The following is a 16,282-nucleotide window of genomic DNA, read 5'->3' on the forward strand; positions in this document are numbered from 1 at the left end:
ATAGAGAGACTGGAAAGCACGGCAAACTGGAAAGCCGTGTGAAGCTCAGAGAGGCCTGTCATTACAGGATGGCTTATATAGTGAGGAAGTTGTTTAACCTTCACAGTGATTGGTTATTAAGGGGGGGGGTTTCCAGTCGGCAGGGGATTGGTTAAAAGTGACTTTCGTATATCATTTTAGAACAATGACTTAAGTTTTGTTTATAATTATCAGAGGTATTTACAAGAAATAACCTAAGTTAAGTTTTGCTTACATTCATGAAATAAACTAGATTAAGTTTTGCACATGTAGCTAAACTAGTTTTATCTGCTTGGGGGATCTTCAAGCCTGGTGTGGGGACAGAGCCCCAGAGAGTAGTTTACAGGCTCTCGGCCTCATGTGGAAGGGTGCTGGCTCGGGTGGTGAATGGCTGTTGGCTGTGGCTGATTGGCCGTAGGCTGTGGCCGGTTAGCCGATTGGCCACTGGTATAACTGCTGCGGCTACGAAGGATAGCCGAGCAGAGCTGAGCAGAGCCGAAGAGAGCGGAAGAGGAGAGCCGAGAGAGAGGAACAGAGGGGAGAGTGGAGAAGAGTCGTCGGTCGGTCGGTTGGCGGAAAAGCGGACGGCAGGTCGGCGTCCGGTGGGCCCAGCCTCTAGTGAGACCGTGGTGGTATGGCTCCCCTACCTATGGCTCCGTGGGTGTTCCTTTTCGGCCTCACCATGTCCTGCGTTCTTGTGTGGGGAGCGGGAGCAGAGACCCCGCAGGCCGCCCCGCCTGAAAGATGGCGCGGCGAGAAGGCCTCCGCGCACAACAAATGGCGCAGCGAGCAGGGTCTCCTGCACGACAAATGGCACAGTGAGCAGGGTATGGTACCAGCCGAAACTCACCGGAGGATGGTCGAACAGTTTATGCGTACAAAAGTTCAGCTTCGGGAGGCCCGCGAGGAGCTACGCTGGGAGCGGGAGGCACGATCTGCCTGGGAGACTCGAGCCTCCAGATGGCACACCTCCCTCTTGGCCATGGACGGCATTGCCTTCATTTTGGTGATCTGCTGCGGCCTTAATCTCCGAGGGTTGTGGACATCTTACACAGAGGCCTCCACCCACTCAGACACCTGGCACGGTGAGCAAGATTCCGACCAGGTAGGAATGGCGTCTGACTCTGGGCAGGAGGATGTATGGCCCCCACACAGTATATGGTGTTTGGTGGCCACTATTCTCAGGAGTTGGACCCCCAAAGAAAGGTGGGAGGACATGGACGGCTCTCCGGCCAGTGTGGAGAGGGCCCTGCAGGCTCTGGCTGAGCGGTGGCCGGAGGAGGAGAAGGCTGCGGCCGGCCGCGTGGGCTGGATGTTCCTCACGGCCTTGAGTCTCAACACGGAAAATGGGCTTAATGAAGTGGCCCGGGTGCCGAACCAGGTGTCTCGGTTGGAAGCGCTGGAAGCCCGGGTCCGCCTGTTAGAACAGGGGCCCCAAGGTGGAGACTCTGAGGCAGAGGCGGAGGAAGCAAGTGGAGACAATGTAGCTCCCAACCCCCAAGCCCGGCCAATCTTTAAGCAAAGGGTAAAACGTGAGCAACCTTTGGGCCCCGGGGGCGTTGCTGCCGGCAACCCAGCTGTGACTGAGTTCACTACCTACACCCCATACACTCCCACTGAGTTGCAGGAGCTAGAGAGGCAGTACAGACAGCGCCCTGGAGAGCCAGTCTCAGCTTGGCTACTACGTTTATGGGATGAGGGAGCAGACAGCATTCTCTGCTCCCCAGGCAAGATGGAAAAGCTAGCCTTCGTGACAGTGCATCCGTCCCTGCGACAAACGTTACAGAACTGCCATAGGTTGGCCAACAACCAGGGCAACCATTCTCTAATGGCGTGGCTCACGGCTGCGGTACGCACCGTATGGGAACAGGCTGGCGAGCTGCCAGACACTGTGAGTCAATGGCAGTCATATACAGAACTTACGCAAATAATCCGTGAAATGGGTATGAGATGCTATTTTTAACCTCAACATGCAGGGCCCAGATGACGAGCTTTTTACTGCCAGCATGAGAGATCTGGTTTTGGATACTGCACCTGCGAGTGCTTTTGGATCCTTGGTTGCTATTCTTACACCGTATGTAGGGCGACGGATCCATGAAGTTACAACTGCCATGGCCACCCTAGGGGATGTAGAAAGCCGGAGGCAAAGGAAGTTAAGACAGGAGGTCCGCACAGTTGAGACCTGGAAGCCCAAACCAAAGGTAAAGGGGCGAGGTCGCGGGCCTCAGAGAGTAACACGCGCACAGATGTGGTGTGATCTCGTGGCAGCAGGGGTCGATAGGAAGAAAATAGACCAGCAACCCAACGCACTCCTGCTTGAACTTTGGAAACAGTTGCGTCCGGAACAACAATTCCGGAGAAACATAAAGGAGGAGTCTGGGAAAGCGCGACCCGTGTCCCTCCAGGACTTCATGCAGCCGCTTGAGGCTGACCCCTTGCAGCTTGATTAGGGGTGGGGCCAAGGTACCCGGTCAGAGGGGACGAGCAGGGACCGGAGGCCCCACGTGGAACTGTCCATACATTGGTCCCCTTCGAATGTACAGAGGGTTTTGGCTCTAGTTGACACTGGCGCCGACTGCAGTCTCGTTTATGGGAACCCAGAACTGTTCCCTGGACCAGCAGTCTGCATTGATGGCTACGGGGGAAAAACTGTGACTGTGAAAGCCGTTTCCTTACCACTGGGTATAGGAAGGCTTCCTCCTCGTACCTACAAGGTTTATGTCTCCCCCGTTCCGGAGTATATTCTAGGGGTGGACGTGCTACATGGCCTCAGCTTACAGACGTCGGTAGGAGAGTTCCGTCTCCAGATCCGGGTGGTGAAAGCGGTGACACGCGGGCATGCTCACCACCCTCCTCAAGTGTTGCCAGAGCCCTGGCGCGTGGTTACAGTGCGACAGTACCGCCTGCCAGGAGGACAGGAGGAGATTGGTCGTACAATATTGGAATTGGAGAAGGCACATATAGTGAGGCCAACGCACAGTCCCTTTAACTCCCCAGTATGGCCTGTCAAGAAGCCAGATGGGACCTGGCGAATGACTGTGGTCTATAGGGAGTTAAATAAGGTGACGCCACCCTTGCACGCTGCAGTGCCTTCAATTCATGATTTAATGGATCGTCTGACTGTCTGCCTGGGGACATATCACTATGCAATGGACTTGGCCCTGGCAGGTCAAAAGCCCCCACTGTCGGTGGTTAGGTCTGATAGCCCCATGGGGGGCCGGTTTGACTCATGATTTGCCAGTGACGCCAGGGGTGGTGGCTGAGTGGCCACCGCAAGTGACTGTAGTATACAGAGGTCCTGATACCGGGATGATTTTGCGAGGAAACTATGTGCTCTCACTATGGCCTATTATGGGGTCCCCTGTTCTGTTACATGTTGAAACTATGCAAGGGACCCCAAGTACTGCCATAAAGGTCTGGTACCACAAACCGGGAAAGGTGCCAGTGGCAGCGACCCTCCTTTCCCAGGACAAAAAGCTAGCATGTATCCTCCCAGATGGGAGGGATTTGCCATTGTTGGTTCCTAAGACTACCGTTTCTTTTTGTCCGTAGGTGTCAATAGGCTAATACGGCACAGGGACCCTCGCGGAAGACGCTTGTCGCGTAGATTGTGAGGCGAGACCCTGTAGGGGTGGAGTGTGGGGACAGAGCCCCAGAGAGTAGTTTACAGGCTCTCGGCCTCACGTGGCAGGGTGCTGGCTCGGGTGGTGAATGGCCAACGGCTGTGGCTGATTGGCCGTAGGCTGTGGCCAGTTAGCCGATTGGCCACTGGTATAACTGCTGCGGCTACGAAGGATTGCCGAGGAGCCGAGCAGAGCCGAGCAGAGCCTAAGAGAGCGGAAGAGGAGAGCCGAGAGAGGAACAGAGGGGAGAGTGGAGAAGAGTCGTCGGTCGGTCGGTTGGCGGAAAAGCGGACGGCAGGTCGGCGTCTGGTGGGCCCAGCCTCTAGTGAGACCGTGGTGGTATGACTCCCCTACCTATGGCTCCGTGGGTGTTCCTTTTCAGCCTCACCATATCCTGCATTCTTGTGTGGGGAGCGGGAGCAGAGACCCCGCAGGCCGCCCCGCCTGAAAGATAGCGCAGCGAGAAGGCCTCCGCGCACGACACCTGGTTTCCATTTTATTTTAAAAAGCATTATTGTTGAGACGGTGTTTCCCGCAGGCCCCCCTAAGAGCTCAATCTCTCCCTTATTGGAGCTATCTCCAGCAAGCTCCCCCTAAGAGCTCTGTCCCCCTCCTTCTCCCATACCTTATTAGAGATGACTCCCGCAGGCACCATAGTTAGAGGCCTCCCTGTCAAAACAAAGTTGAGGGATCACAGCTGCTAGGGACGGATCTCCCTGGCACCCCGGCCAGATTCCCCCCTCCCCCAACCCAGAGGCCTAAACATATAAAATAAAGCGCCTGACCCCAGTCAGTGCTCAGTTCTTTGGGAACAATCCCATTGGGCCTACTAGTGTAATAAAGCTGAGTTCTCCTTGCCCTCTGGGTGCCGCTTGTGTTTCTCGGTCCTCCCCGCTTTTCTGCAACATTATAAACTGTATTTATTTATTTTTTTCACATTCAGGGCCTTTTGGTCTGCATTCTATTCTGTCTGATATCAGGAACTACCTCTATTTTCTTATTGTTTTCATTTGTCTTTTATACCTTTACCCATCCCTTTGTTTTCAGGCTTTCTGAATTATTTTATTTGCGGTGGTGTCGCTTGCATACAGCATAGAGTTGGGTTTTGCTTTGTGAAAAATCCCATGTTTTATTAAATAGACATCTAAGTCATTGTTATTTTGTCTTAAGGCAATGAGGAATAAGAATTTATGGGAGTCAGGGGATTATCAATTATGCACAGTAGGAAGAACACTTTATCTTACCACATTGTACTGTTTCTATCCCTAGATGGGTGTTATGTGGTTGGTTTTAATTGAATCTCTTTAAAGGCAGAGTGAATTTTTTTTAGGTTTGTATTTTGCAGGAAAATAAATCCCAAAAAAGAATATAAAAAAGGATTTGGAAAATGTTGCTCTCACTTTTATCTGAATATAGTAAAGGCTTAGAATAAGGGTGAATCTCACAGGATATAAAGTACATAAAATTTGGGAGATCAGGTTCTACTTCCGTGTTTCCTGTTTACTCTCAGTACATTTTTGGGCAATCACTTAAACTTTCAAGGCCTCGATTTCCTTGTAGAGAAACCATAAATTTAGCCTTGCTACCTTCCTTTTAAAATTTCTGTACCCATCAAAACATCCATCTCCATAATCCATCTTTATAAGACCTCATTTCCCAGCAAAGATTTGCTCATGCTACCTGTCATATAAATCTCCTATTATGGCTTTTCTTTGTTTTTATGTGTTTAAATAATGAAAAGATTTTTATAAAATAATAAATCTACATACCTTATACTAGCAATATTCTGTTCTACATCTCTTCTGAGCTCCAGTCCTCTGGAGATAACCACTCTCAGATTTTTCTGGTGTGTGTGTGTGTGTGTGTGAGTGTGTACATACACACACTTGCCTTCATTCCTCTAAGTAACATAAACATATTATTGTTTCTTGGTTTATCAATTTGAGATGGTACCTATTGCTTCTCCACTATGGAAAATGAGGATTAGCTCAAATTGAATATCATCTTTCCTTCCCTTCCCAATATTTAATAGTTATAACATTTTTTGATTCTTTCTACTTTTAACTTTAAATAACATGTTTTTATACCTCTCCTTATTGTTTCAGTTCTAGCCACAGCCATCATTATTCTTTGCACCCTACCATTCCCTCTCACCACTCCTTCCTAACTGCATCCTCAACTTTTGTCAGTTCCACTTGGCATATATATGGTTATAGCTAATACAATTTAAATTCTCCTCTGTTACGATAATTACTTGTTTATAGAAAAGTCATAGACAAAGATTGATTTTAAAGGATGAGCCTAAATGAACAGCATTTATATTATTGTCTCATTTTTATACTGGTGATATGCTCCAATTACATTCCCTTCTCTGAGTTATAATATTATCACCCTTATGCTCCTCAAAGATGCATGTTTCTAGCCTCAGGGTTAAATAGATTGTTTTCATTTAAAATTCACCTTTGTAGCTGAATTCATTTTTGGACCATGAATTTCTTGTATTTCTGTTTTCTTGTCAAGAGAAGTAAGTTTATGGTTTCCCAGCATCTTCCAGTTCCTTTTTTGAGTAACCAACTGTTTGACTCCATTTCATTTTTCTTGGAGGTATTCTTTTAGGAGCTTCACTTTCTCTTCTACCTTGGACCCATTCAAGCCTGGTTGATACTCAACTAGTACATACCAGTACAACTGTACCCATTTTTAAAGCAATGAAGTATGTGTGTATCAAAAGGAAAACGTTTTAATAGTATCTGTAATAAGTGGCAAAAATTTGTTAGTAACATAAGTTCACATGTAAATGTATTAATTCAAGTGTTGTCATAGGGCGTTGTGATGACCATTGATAATGGGTCTTCATTCCATCCTGAGAAGCTACCTGAGAGTTGAGCCAGCTAGTCAGGGTAGCGTTCTTTACAGTGCTGTCTGTGATTTCAGCTCATCAGTTCATTTTATGCTCTAAATAATTCATACTTTGTGTGTTAATATTATAAGCCTTGCACAAAGTTGTTAGTGCATTATTTTCATATTTGTATAATCAGGAATTAATAAGGAAATATTAAAATAATCTTTTTTTTTTTTTGCCTTTTGAGATAATGTCACCATTTAATTTCACCATCTGATATTCCTCTTATTTTCATTGAGTCAACCTCAAGTTTTTTCTTCATTAAAAAATGCATGGATGACAAAATCTGAGTCCTAGCATTTCTGAAAACAAATTTATTGACCACTCACACCTAATTGATAATTGGGCTGGGCATAGAATCATAGATTAAATATCTTTTTTTCTCATACTCTAAAGGTATTACTACATCATTTTTTAGCATCCAGTGTAGCTGATCCTTTTAACAGATACAGATTGCGTACTTACTGTATTTAAGTGCTGCTGCTAATCTGATACTGATTGCTTTGTTGTGGTCCTTTTGATATAACATTTTTACTGTAAGATATTTTCTTATATTACTTGTTTGATAATTTTCTCCCCTGTATTTTCTCACGTCTTTCTTTTTAGATGTCCTAAAAGTTGAATGATGAAGTGACGCTCTATTTCTCAAGATGCTATATTTCTCAGTATTTTTGCTTTTTTCCAATTTTCCCTTCACATGCTAAGAAATATCTTCCATGCAGTCATCCTGTTTTCTATTGAATTGTTCATTTTGGAAATTATTACTTCTAATCAGTAAGAATTGTTCTTTTTCTCATTGTGCCCTTTCCCTCTGCCCAATGTGCAGATATCCTTTAGTCCAATTAACGTGATACTTGAATTTGAAGCCAGGCAACAAATAAGGAAGATTAGAAGCACCCTAGGAAGAATGTTTCACACTGATTTTCTTATGCAAATTATCTACTTTTCCTTTTAATCTACCGTGTTTCCCTGAAAATAAGACCTAGCCAGACAATCAGCTCTAATGAGTCTTTTGGAGCAAAAATTAATATAAGACTCCATCTTATTGTACTATAAGACCAGGTCTTAGAATAGAATAGAATAGAATAGAATAGAATAGAATAGAATAGAATACCAAGTCATATTAATTTTTGCTCCAAAAGACGCATTAGAGCTGATTGCCTAACTAGGTCTTATTTTGAGGGAAACAGGGTAGCTCCTTCATTTACTTTCTCATTCCTTTTTAATTTTCATATTCTTCAGCTAAGATCTTTAGTTTCCTTCCTGTTCTCTATAGGATTCCCTTTTGCATTTTTATTTCTTTCATATTTCCACATGGAGGAATAATATCATGAAATCTGGAATAGCACCTATCTTAAAATGATTGGATCTTTTGCTTTTAATAAATTGGCACAACCTTTTCCTTTTTCTTCTTCCTCCTTTCAGTTTGAGTATGAGTGAATCTTTGTGTGAAAGTTAGGGCTTCCAGTGTCTCAATGTTGTTTTGCAAAATACTTAGTAAGACTTTTGTAAAAGATAATTTGGATAAGGATGGTTATATTTATAATACACATAATTTAGGAAACCTCATGGAAACTTGGAAGCATTAAAAAATGAGTACTGCTGATTTTGGATTAATTGTCGATCCAGAAGTGTATTTTCTATTGAAATAACACATTTCATTTCATAAGTCTGAGACATTTTTAACTCTGACATGATAGCTCTGAAAAATCTGAAGGAAGCTGTAGAAAGTGACTTTAATAAATTGTACATAATAATTGTACAGATAACTTTTTGATTATTCTGAAAAAGTCATAATCATCTATTAAATATTGTGATCCTCAGTTAAGAGTGGTTTATCTTTACCTGTTTTTTTCCAGTTCTGTTTGCATTAATCTGAATCACTATTTTGCAATAAAGTAAGATCAGAGAAAAACTTGAAGATAGTCTAACCTTTTCTAATATATGTTAGTTGAAATTGCTTTAAGTCCGAATTATTAGGTTGGTGCAAAAGTAATTGCGGTTTTTACAATTATTTTTAACCTTTTAAACCGCAATTACTTTTTCACCAAACTAATACATACCTAAATACAAAATTACAAAGTACCATAGCAGGCCTACCTGAAGACCAAATGCAGTGCATTTCTTATTATTAAATGTTGGCATTCAAACCATCCCGTTCCTCCCTCCCCCCGCCACCCGCCCCAAAGTCATGGTTTATTTGATGGTCTGCTACAATAGCTGAAATAAGTGCATGCAAAAAATCTGTTAGATAAGAAACCAGCTTTGGGACTCCTGAATCACAGAGAAAATTCACAAGAAAGCAATCCCATTAATCATGGCCTCAAATGCCTCAGGACCCAACATTGCCTGCCAAAGGGCATCCTAAAGAACATATATCACAATGCCATCTGATATCTCTTTGGAGCCTGTTAAATAGAAGTGGTTACCTATTTCAGTTGAGCCACACATTGAATTCCCTGCTGTAATTTGAGATAAATTTCTTTACTGTTCCCTTGTATTTCCCCCATCAATGTGTCATTTAGGACCTAGTGAAGAGGAATAGTTTGTGTAGCTGAATACCTGGACAAATTTAAAATGAGGCCATATGTGTGATTATTCTTCTACCAGTTGTGATGTTATCTGGCTTACAAAAGATAATGCTGTGTTACTTGGAAGCATGAATCCTGCCGCCCTAGCTGGAAAATGTGCTAACCAGTGCCAGCAACATCCAAAGGACTGGTCATCTAAACTTCCCAAGAGGCAGAAACACCTTTCACCCCCAAAGTCTTTGAAATTCAGTAGAGACCCTTGCGGAAGGCATAGGTTCCATTGCATTGTCTCCAGAAGAAAGGTGTCTTTCCCGAGGGGAGGACAGGGCAGATTTGTCTGGGGCCCTGTGATCTTTCACAGCCACTGGAGAACTTACAGTTGGAGGTGGGGTTGGGGGCAAAAAGAGAAAGCCTGGCAAGAATCAGTGTCTGTGTTTCATAACTCAAAAAAATAAATAAATAAAAAATTTAAAAAGCAGTGTCTTTCATTAGGTAATAAAGTGAGAAATTAAACTGTTCCTGTTCCTTTTTCCTCTCTTCATCATGGTTCAAAATAATTATGGTTTCAGATCAGGCCTGTGGTATGAGGAACTTAGAATTCTCTTGTCTGTGGAGGCAGGCATCCCGACCTGTACTCTGGTGAGGAATGCCTGTCACGTTTCATATCTTCCTTTCATATGATCTGTATACATTCCAAATTTACAGATTTCCCCCCAAGGTTTAGCTGGTCATGATTCGCAGGTTAAACTGCAACCAGTGCCTACCTGAGCATCCAATAATCATTTGAAAACCTGGACACACGAACTATTCAAACTGACAGTCTGGACACATTGTCAGTACAGACACACTGACCACATTGAATGTTTCCACCTCATCCACACTGACGGGTCTAGACACCCCAATAAGCTGGCCCCACTAATTCACACCAGGCACATAGTCTGAGTCTACCTTTCCGCCCGCTGACCATCTTAGCTGGATCCAACTACACTGGTGTTGGGGAAGAAATTGAGGCTGAGATTGCCCAAAATTTCCAGCAGGCCATCTTCTCTCACCTTGTAGTTATAAAATAAAAAAATAAAAAAAAGTCTGCTTCTCATTTAACTACTCCATGCTCTGAATGCAAAAGCATTCAGGAATCGCATAAAATCAATACCTGTTGTCTTTCTTTTTTCTTTTCTCTTATAAAGGCTACTGCTTACAAGACTCTGGCAGGTAGTGATTGGCTTGAGATATGAACACAATTCAGAGAATTAACTGACTCGATCTTTAGAAATCAGTCTTGGAAGTGCTGCAACATAAAGCATCACAAAGATGTCTCCTATTTTAAACTTGATAGAGCCTGAAGTACAAGAATTGTACATTTTGATAGAATCTCCTTCTATAATATGTATTTAGTTATGGAAAAGTGAAACTGTCAAAATTTTAATCATTGGACTCATGTGATGTCTTAGAGGAATTATCTTGTCACTGGTGTTTATAATGAAATACATTAATGTGCTCATTTGATTAATAAATATAATGATCTGTAATATGGTAGAACATATATTTAGTACAAGTAGTTCAGATAAACCAATTTGAGTAAGAATTCCTTCCCATTTGCTGCAGCATCTCTTTATTTCTTTGTTATAGGATTTACAGGATACCTGGCATACCTTTGTCAGCCTTGCCTATGGAACATGGACTGCTTCGCAGGTAACATGTTTGAAATGTTATAAACTTATTATGCTTGATAAATTTTAGCTGTGACAATTATGGTTTTATGCTCCTATAAAATGGAAGGTCATTTAAAAAGAAAGCTAATTTACTCTGTCTCAGAAAGAACAGACAAAATGTTTATGTAAGGCCTTCTTTTTTTTCTTTTTCTGAAGGAGAATGAAAAAGAAGCCGCCGAAGCATGGGCTGTTCACATTGTGCCTCCATTAATCTGCTTACTCTCTAACTCAGGTATACATGCACATAGTTTTTGACTATAAGAGCCAATATCACCTAGTTGAGTACTGTAAATACTCAACTCAATATAAATATCAAGTAAATTGTCTCCATTACTTATGTCCTAGACAAAAGCATAATCATGTGCGATTCTCATTCAGAATTGACCTTCACAAAAAACTTCTATGAATTAATACCTTACATAGATACTCTGAGTTTAAAGATCAGGTGACTCATGGTAACACAAAAATACTAGATTCTTGTTAAACATTCGGAAGTCATTTATCAATTCTGTTAGAATAATTTTTCTTTCCCATCCTAAGAACAAATAATTTAGTATCCTATCCTCACTACAACTTCTTCTCTACAATAGGATTTCTAGCATTATCTAGTTTTATTTCCACACATAGCAGGACTTCTCTCACAAAAAGGAGACGTAAGCACGTCAAAAAGTATTTTCCATGAAGTTTTTTGACAAACACTGTATTAGAAATTCTGTTACTATTATAAGGGTAACAGACAGCTAGTTGACAACTCTGATATATTAATAGGAAAGTGAATTGTGATTTGGAATGCATTGAGTTAAGTCAGCTGTAGATTTGACTTCTACTTACTGTGTCACTGCATATTATTTTCAAACAGAGTAACTTACTAAGAACAACTGAAAGTTTAAAAGGATTTAATATCCTGCAGTGTCAGGGAAAAAAAGACAACATGTTTAATGGCACATTAATTAAATGTTGAATTCAAATGGAATTCTATGAATGGCTCAAATGCATCAGGGAGTTGGTTTTAATCTTTGCAACTACACTTAATAAAATAAATTAATGACATGTACAAAGAATGCTGTCAAATGTGTGACTCCATCTTATAGGAAAGCAATCACTTATGAAAAAATTTTTCAGCAGGTGAAGTGAAACTCATAATTGACAGCAAAAAGATAGAAAGGAAGGCAGTGTCATAAGCTTTATGGAAGCTTTTACCCAGGCCTCTAAATTAGAAAATCTTTTCTTCTACACTCTGACCCCAAGGAACCTACTGAATCCCTATTTTTGTATCTGATGTTCACTAATGGAAGGGTATTGAAAAAAATGATGGAAATTTAGACAGTAAGTCCTTTCTTTAGGGGAGAATACACATGTGCGTGCACAGGCCAACAGAAAACCTCATGGAGACATATCCTTATCTGCACACATGGCTTTAATTGAGGGCTACTGTGAGAGATTCTGGCTATCAAGACCCAGTCTAATATCACGCCCCCTCCAAGCAGCAAACTCATCTCATTGACCCCAAAAGTCATGACTTCTTTCATCTGATCCCTCAGGTCTTAAAACTTGATAAGAAAAAAAAGAAAAAAACTGGCAAGCCATCTCTCCTTTCTGTGCTTAGATTCCTGGATTGTAATTTATCATCCTGTTCTCTTTTCTCCCCTTTCTGTGTATTAATATTGTCTTCCCAAAAGCTTCCCTGCTCCTGACCTGACAGATGCCTCATTATCATGGAACCTGTCCCCCCAGCCAGGTAGCTCTACCCCACTACGTGTGATTACATGGGATGGGGACGTCCCATCATCCTCTGGCTCTCCTGCTCTCTCCAACAAATGCTTCAGGCTTAGCTTGGAATCAACCCTGATTACACAAGGATACATCTGGGAATGAGAAGCAACTAATATGAAAACAAATGCTCGTGGGAAAGATGTACAAATTCACTTGGAAATGTTAGGCAAATGTCAGTATATTATTCTAAGCTGAAATGCAAATATATCTCATCTTGATTTCACCTTAACCACTTACTAAAATTTAGTGAAATTATTGGCATGTTAATGAATTGTCTGGGAGGTATTTCCCTCCTTTCATGAAATAATCTAGGCCATTAAATCTTTCAATAAATGATTTTCAGTCACTTGCACAGGTTCAACTATGGAGAATTATAGGCCTTTCTTACACTACACAAATTGCATGGAGGTACAGGTATAATTGGCAGCATAGTTTTTCCCTGAATATTTCCCTCGTGAATTAGGACAATGATAGGCATTGGAACTTAGAAAGAGAAAGGACCAAGCATCACCTTTAACCATTGTCTTTCACTGGTTTGAATTTGTGGATTCATATGCTTAGCATTTTGTGAAAATAAAAGCATAATATGAGAAAAGGGCTTAACAGAGAGGGAAATGTATATTCAATCTTAAAGAAATATTTGCCCCTAGTAAGTTAGCTGTTTTCTGTAACAAATGTCTATAGGTTAAGGAGCTTTCTCAATTTAAAATCAACACATAAAATTTGGAGACTATCATGGAAATTGATTATTCCTGGAATGTATCCCAGGACACGTGTATTACTAAAGGTTTCCTAGGAAAATTCATTTTGATTTAAGCCTAAACTCTGAATCAGATATTTCTAAAGGCTATGAATATATGCATTATTTATCTGCGTAAGACTTTTTAGAAGTTATTCACACATAAAATATCCCATCCTTAATACATAAACCTGAACTAAAACCAAACCTGCCGGGTATTCGTGACAATTCATGCAAAGTCAGAATTATGCAAAAAAAAGGGGGGGGGGCACCTTTGCATACTAAAATGGAAAACCCTACCCCTACCCAAGTCCCTGATCACTTATTAAATCAGCCTCCAGTAATAAAAAGCTTTCCTTCAAGAAGCTCACTGCATCTGCATACTGAGCAACTGCACCTCAAGTCCTGAAGGAAAGTTTACTTTCCTAGTCCACCTCTCCCTCTTCCCTTCAAATTCTGCACTCCGCTTCATTACTTTCTCTCATTTTCCTGGGAATGTGCAAATTTCTTCTGCCTCTGCATTTTTCTCAGCCCATTAGAGTGTCTCATCATTAAATGACGGCTTATGTTTTCCCTCTCCAGTGGAGCTTTGGCGGGTCCCCCGGGCCCCGCCCTCAGCAGCGCTATGGGTTCTTGTGTCTGGCGCTTATTTGGCCCTTACCATTAATGCCTGAATATCACTTGTTGTTTTTTGTGTTCGTTTTTCTCTCCATTCAGGCTGCAAACTTCCTAAAGTGGTCAAGGACCCTGATGTTTTATTTATTTTCATTTTTTATTTTTCCCCTTCTTCTGCCTCCCCTCCCCCACCCCCACTCCAGTTCAAGCCATTGTTTCTCAGTCTAATTGTGTAGGACAGAGCTCCCTGGCCCATGCTGGTATTATGAGCCTTGCGCTCCCCCCCGCCCCCTCTGCTGAGGCACTCGGTTGCCAGTCGTTGGTCACCAGTCGTTGGTTGGCTGCTCACAGCGGCTCATGGCAGCTCTTGCCGGCTGCGGGCCGCTCACAATGGCTGGCGGCCACTCACCGCTGGCCACTGGCAGCTCATGGCAACCGAGCTCCAGGGAGAGCCGTTGTTCACAATCTTAGCTGTAGAGGGCAGAGTCACTGGCCCATGTGGGAATCAAACTGGGGACCTCAGTGTAAGGAGGACCATGCTCCAACCACCTGAGTCACCAGGCTGGCCCACCCTGATGTTTTAAATCCTCCCCACCTTCTATTATAGTGCTGGGCTCATTATGAATGCTGAATAGATATTAGTTTTTTGATTGATTGGAAGAAGGGACTAAAGATTGCCTCAACATTTCACATAAATGTTCCTATTCCGTGAGTTCAGCTGGGACTCTCTGGAGACTGAAGTGTTAGGTGTTTGTTCAGACCCCACAAGTACAGTGCTACTCAGCGTGGCCTGCAGAACTTTCTGGAACATGAACTGTCTGCTGGGGGCCGTGCCCAGGTAAGCATCAGGATGTAAATACTGCAGCCTATTCACTAAGCACATTGTGGAGTTCGGCAGACAGCTTTTGTAAGCAAGGCTTTCTTGATGAAGAAAGCATTAACACATTGACAAACACTGAGAAATTCTGTTATTGTAGTAAGGATACGACACCTTATGGTTGAGAACTCAGATATATTAATGGGAAAAAGAATTGTGATTCGTTTGATTTACATTCCAACACAAACTTATCTCGTGTTGGACATGTAACAAAGGGTTCAGACCTGCTGCTTGGACAGCGCTGGTCTTATCTGATGGGTACCTTACAGTGTGACCACGTCACATATATTTTGTATAACGCTCTGTATAAACTTTACTTTCTCGATGTGCAGTCTTCTTAAGCCTCAGTTTCTTCATCTGTAAAACAAAGATAGCAATATTTTCTCCACATAATTTTTGCAAGGATTAAAATTGTTTAAATGCATGAAAAGCTTTTATTCCAGGACCTGGTACATGTTAGTGCTAAGTGAATGGTGCCCATGATTATTATTTAAGTTATATGCTATGTGCCACGTGTCATTCTAGCAGAATGTATTAATTAGTTAATTATAAAATTTTAACACATTTATTATTATATTTAATTTAAATATAATTGAAAGAAAACATTTAAGTCTACTGAATAAACTTTTGAGAAATCAGTGACAGTTTCTCATGGAAGATACAAGCAAGTTCTATCAAGACTTAAAGGTGCCTTAAAAAAAGAAGAAAATCCTGCCCCAGGCAACAACATGGATGAGACTTGAGGACATCATGCTAAGTGAAATAAACCAGTCACGGAAAGACAAATGCGCATGATTCTTATGTGAGATGTCTAAAGAAGCCAAACTCAGAAACAGAGAGTTGGAAGGGTGGTTACCATGGGCTGTAGGAAGAGGGAAATAAGGAACTGCTATTAAACGAGTATAAAGTTTCAGTTATGCAAAATGATTAGGTTCCAGAGATCTGTACAACATTGTGTCTATAGTTAAAAACACTGTATTGTGCATTTAAATTTTTAAGAGGGCAGGTTTCATGTTAAGTGTTCTTACTACAGTTTTTTAAGAGGTGCATACAACTTTGCAGTTTTATGCAGTACCTGAGGTTCAAAATAGGTGAAACTATATTATGCATTGTAGAAATTCTAAGATTAATATATTTTTAATTAATTAATTAATTTTTGTTTTTTCGGTTTTTTTTAAGGGAGGTGCAGCTCACAATGGTCCATGCGGGGATTGAACCAGCAACCTTGGTGTTACTAGCACCACGCTCTAACCAACTGAGCTAACTGGCCACCCCAATTTTATTTTTAATAAGGTGTAATTGATATACATTATATTAGTTTCAGGTGTATAACATAATGATTCAATATTTGCATAGAGAAAGGATCACCACAAAAAGTCTAGTTAACATCTGTCATACATAGTTACAGAATGTTTTATCTTGTTCTGAGAACTTTTAAGCTCTCTTAGCAACTTTCAAATATACCACACAGTATCATTAACTATAGTTGGCA

At 41.8% G+C, this 16,282-nt stretch overlaps 1 non-coding gene across 1 annotated transcript; it reads right to left on the reverse strand.

Moving 5' to 3' along the window:
• Window positions 1–15,986: 15,986 nt before the first annotated feature.
• TRNAT-AGU (transfer RNA threonine (anticodon AGU)) lies at window positions 15,987–16,060 on the reverse strand. Its single transcript has one exon. It is a non-coding gene; the product is annotated as a tRNA-Thr (tRNA).
• Between the last annotated feature and the right edge of the window lie 222 nt (window positions 16,061–16,282).

Source organism: Rhinolophus sinicus, linkage group LG10 (genome assembly GCF_036562045.2).
Source record: "Rhinolophus sinicus isolate RSC01 linkage group LG10, ASM3656204v1, whole genome shotgun sequence".
Lineage (NCBI taxonomy): Eukaryota > Metazoa > Chordata > Mammalia > Chiroptera > Rhinolophidae > Rhinolophus > Rhinolophus sinicus.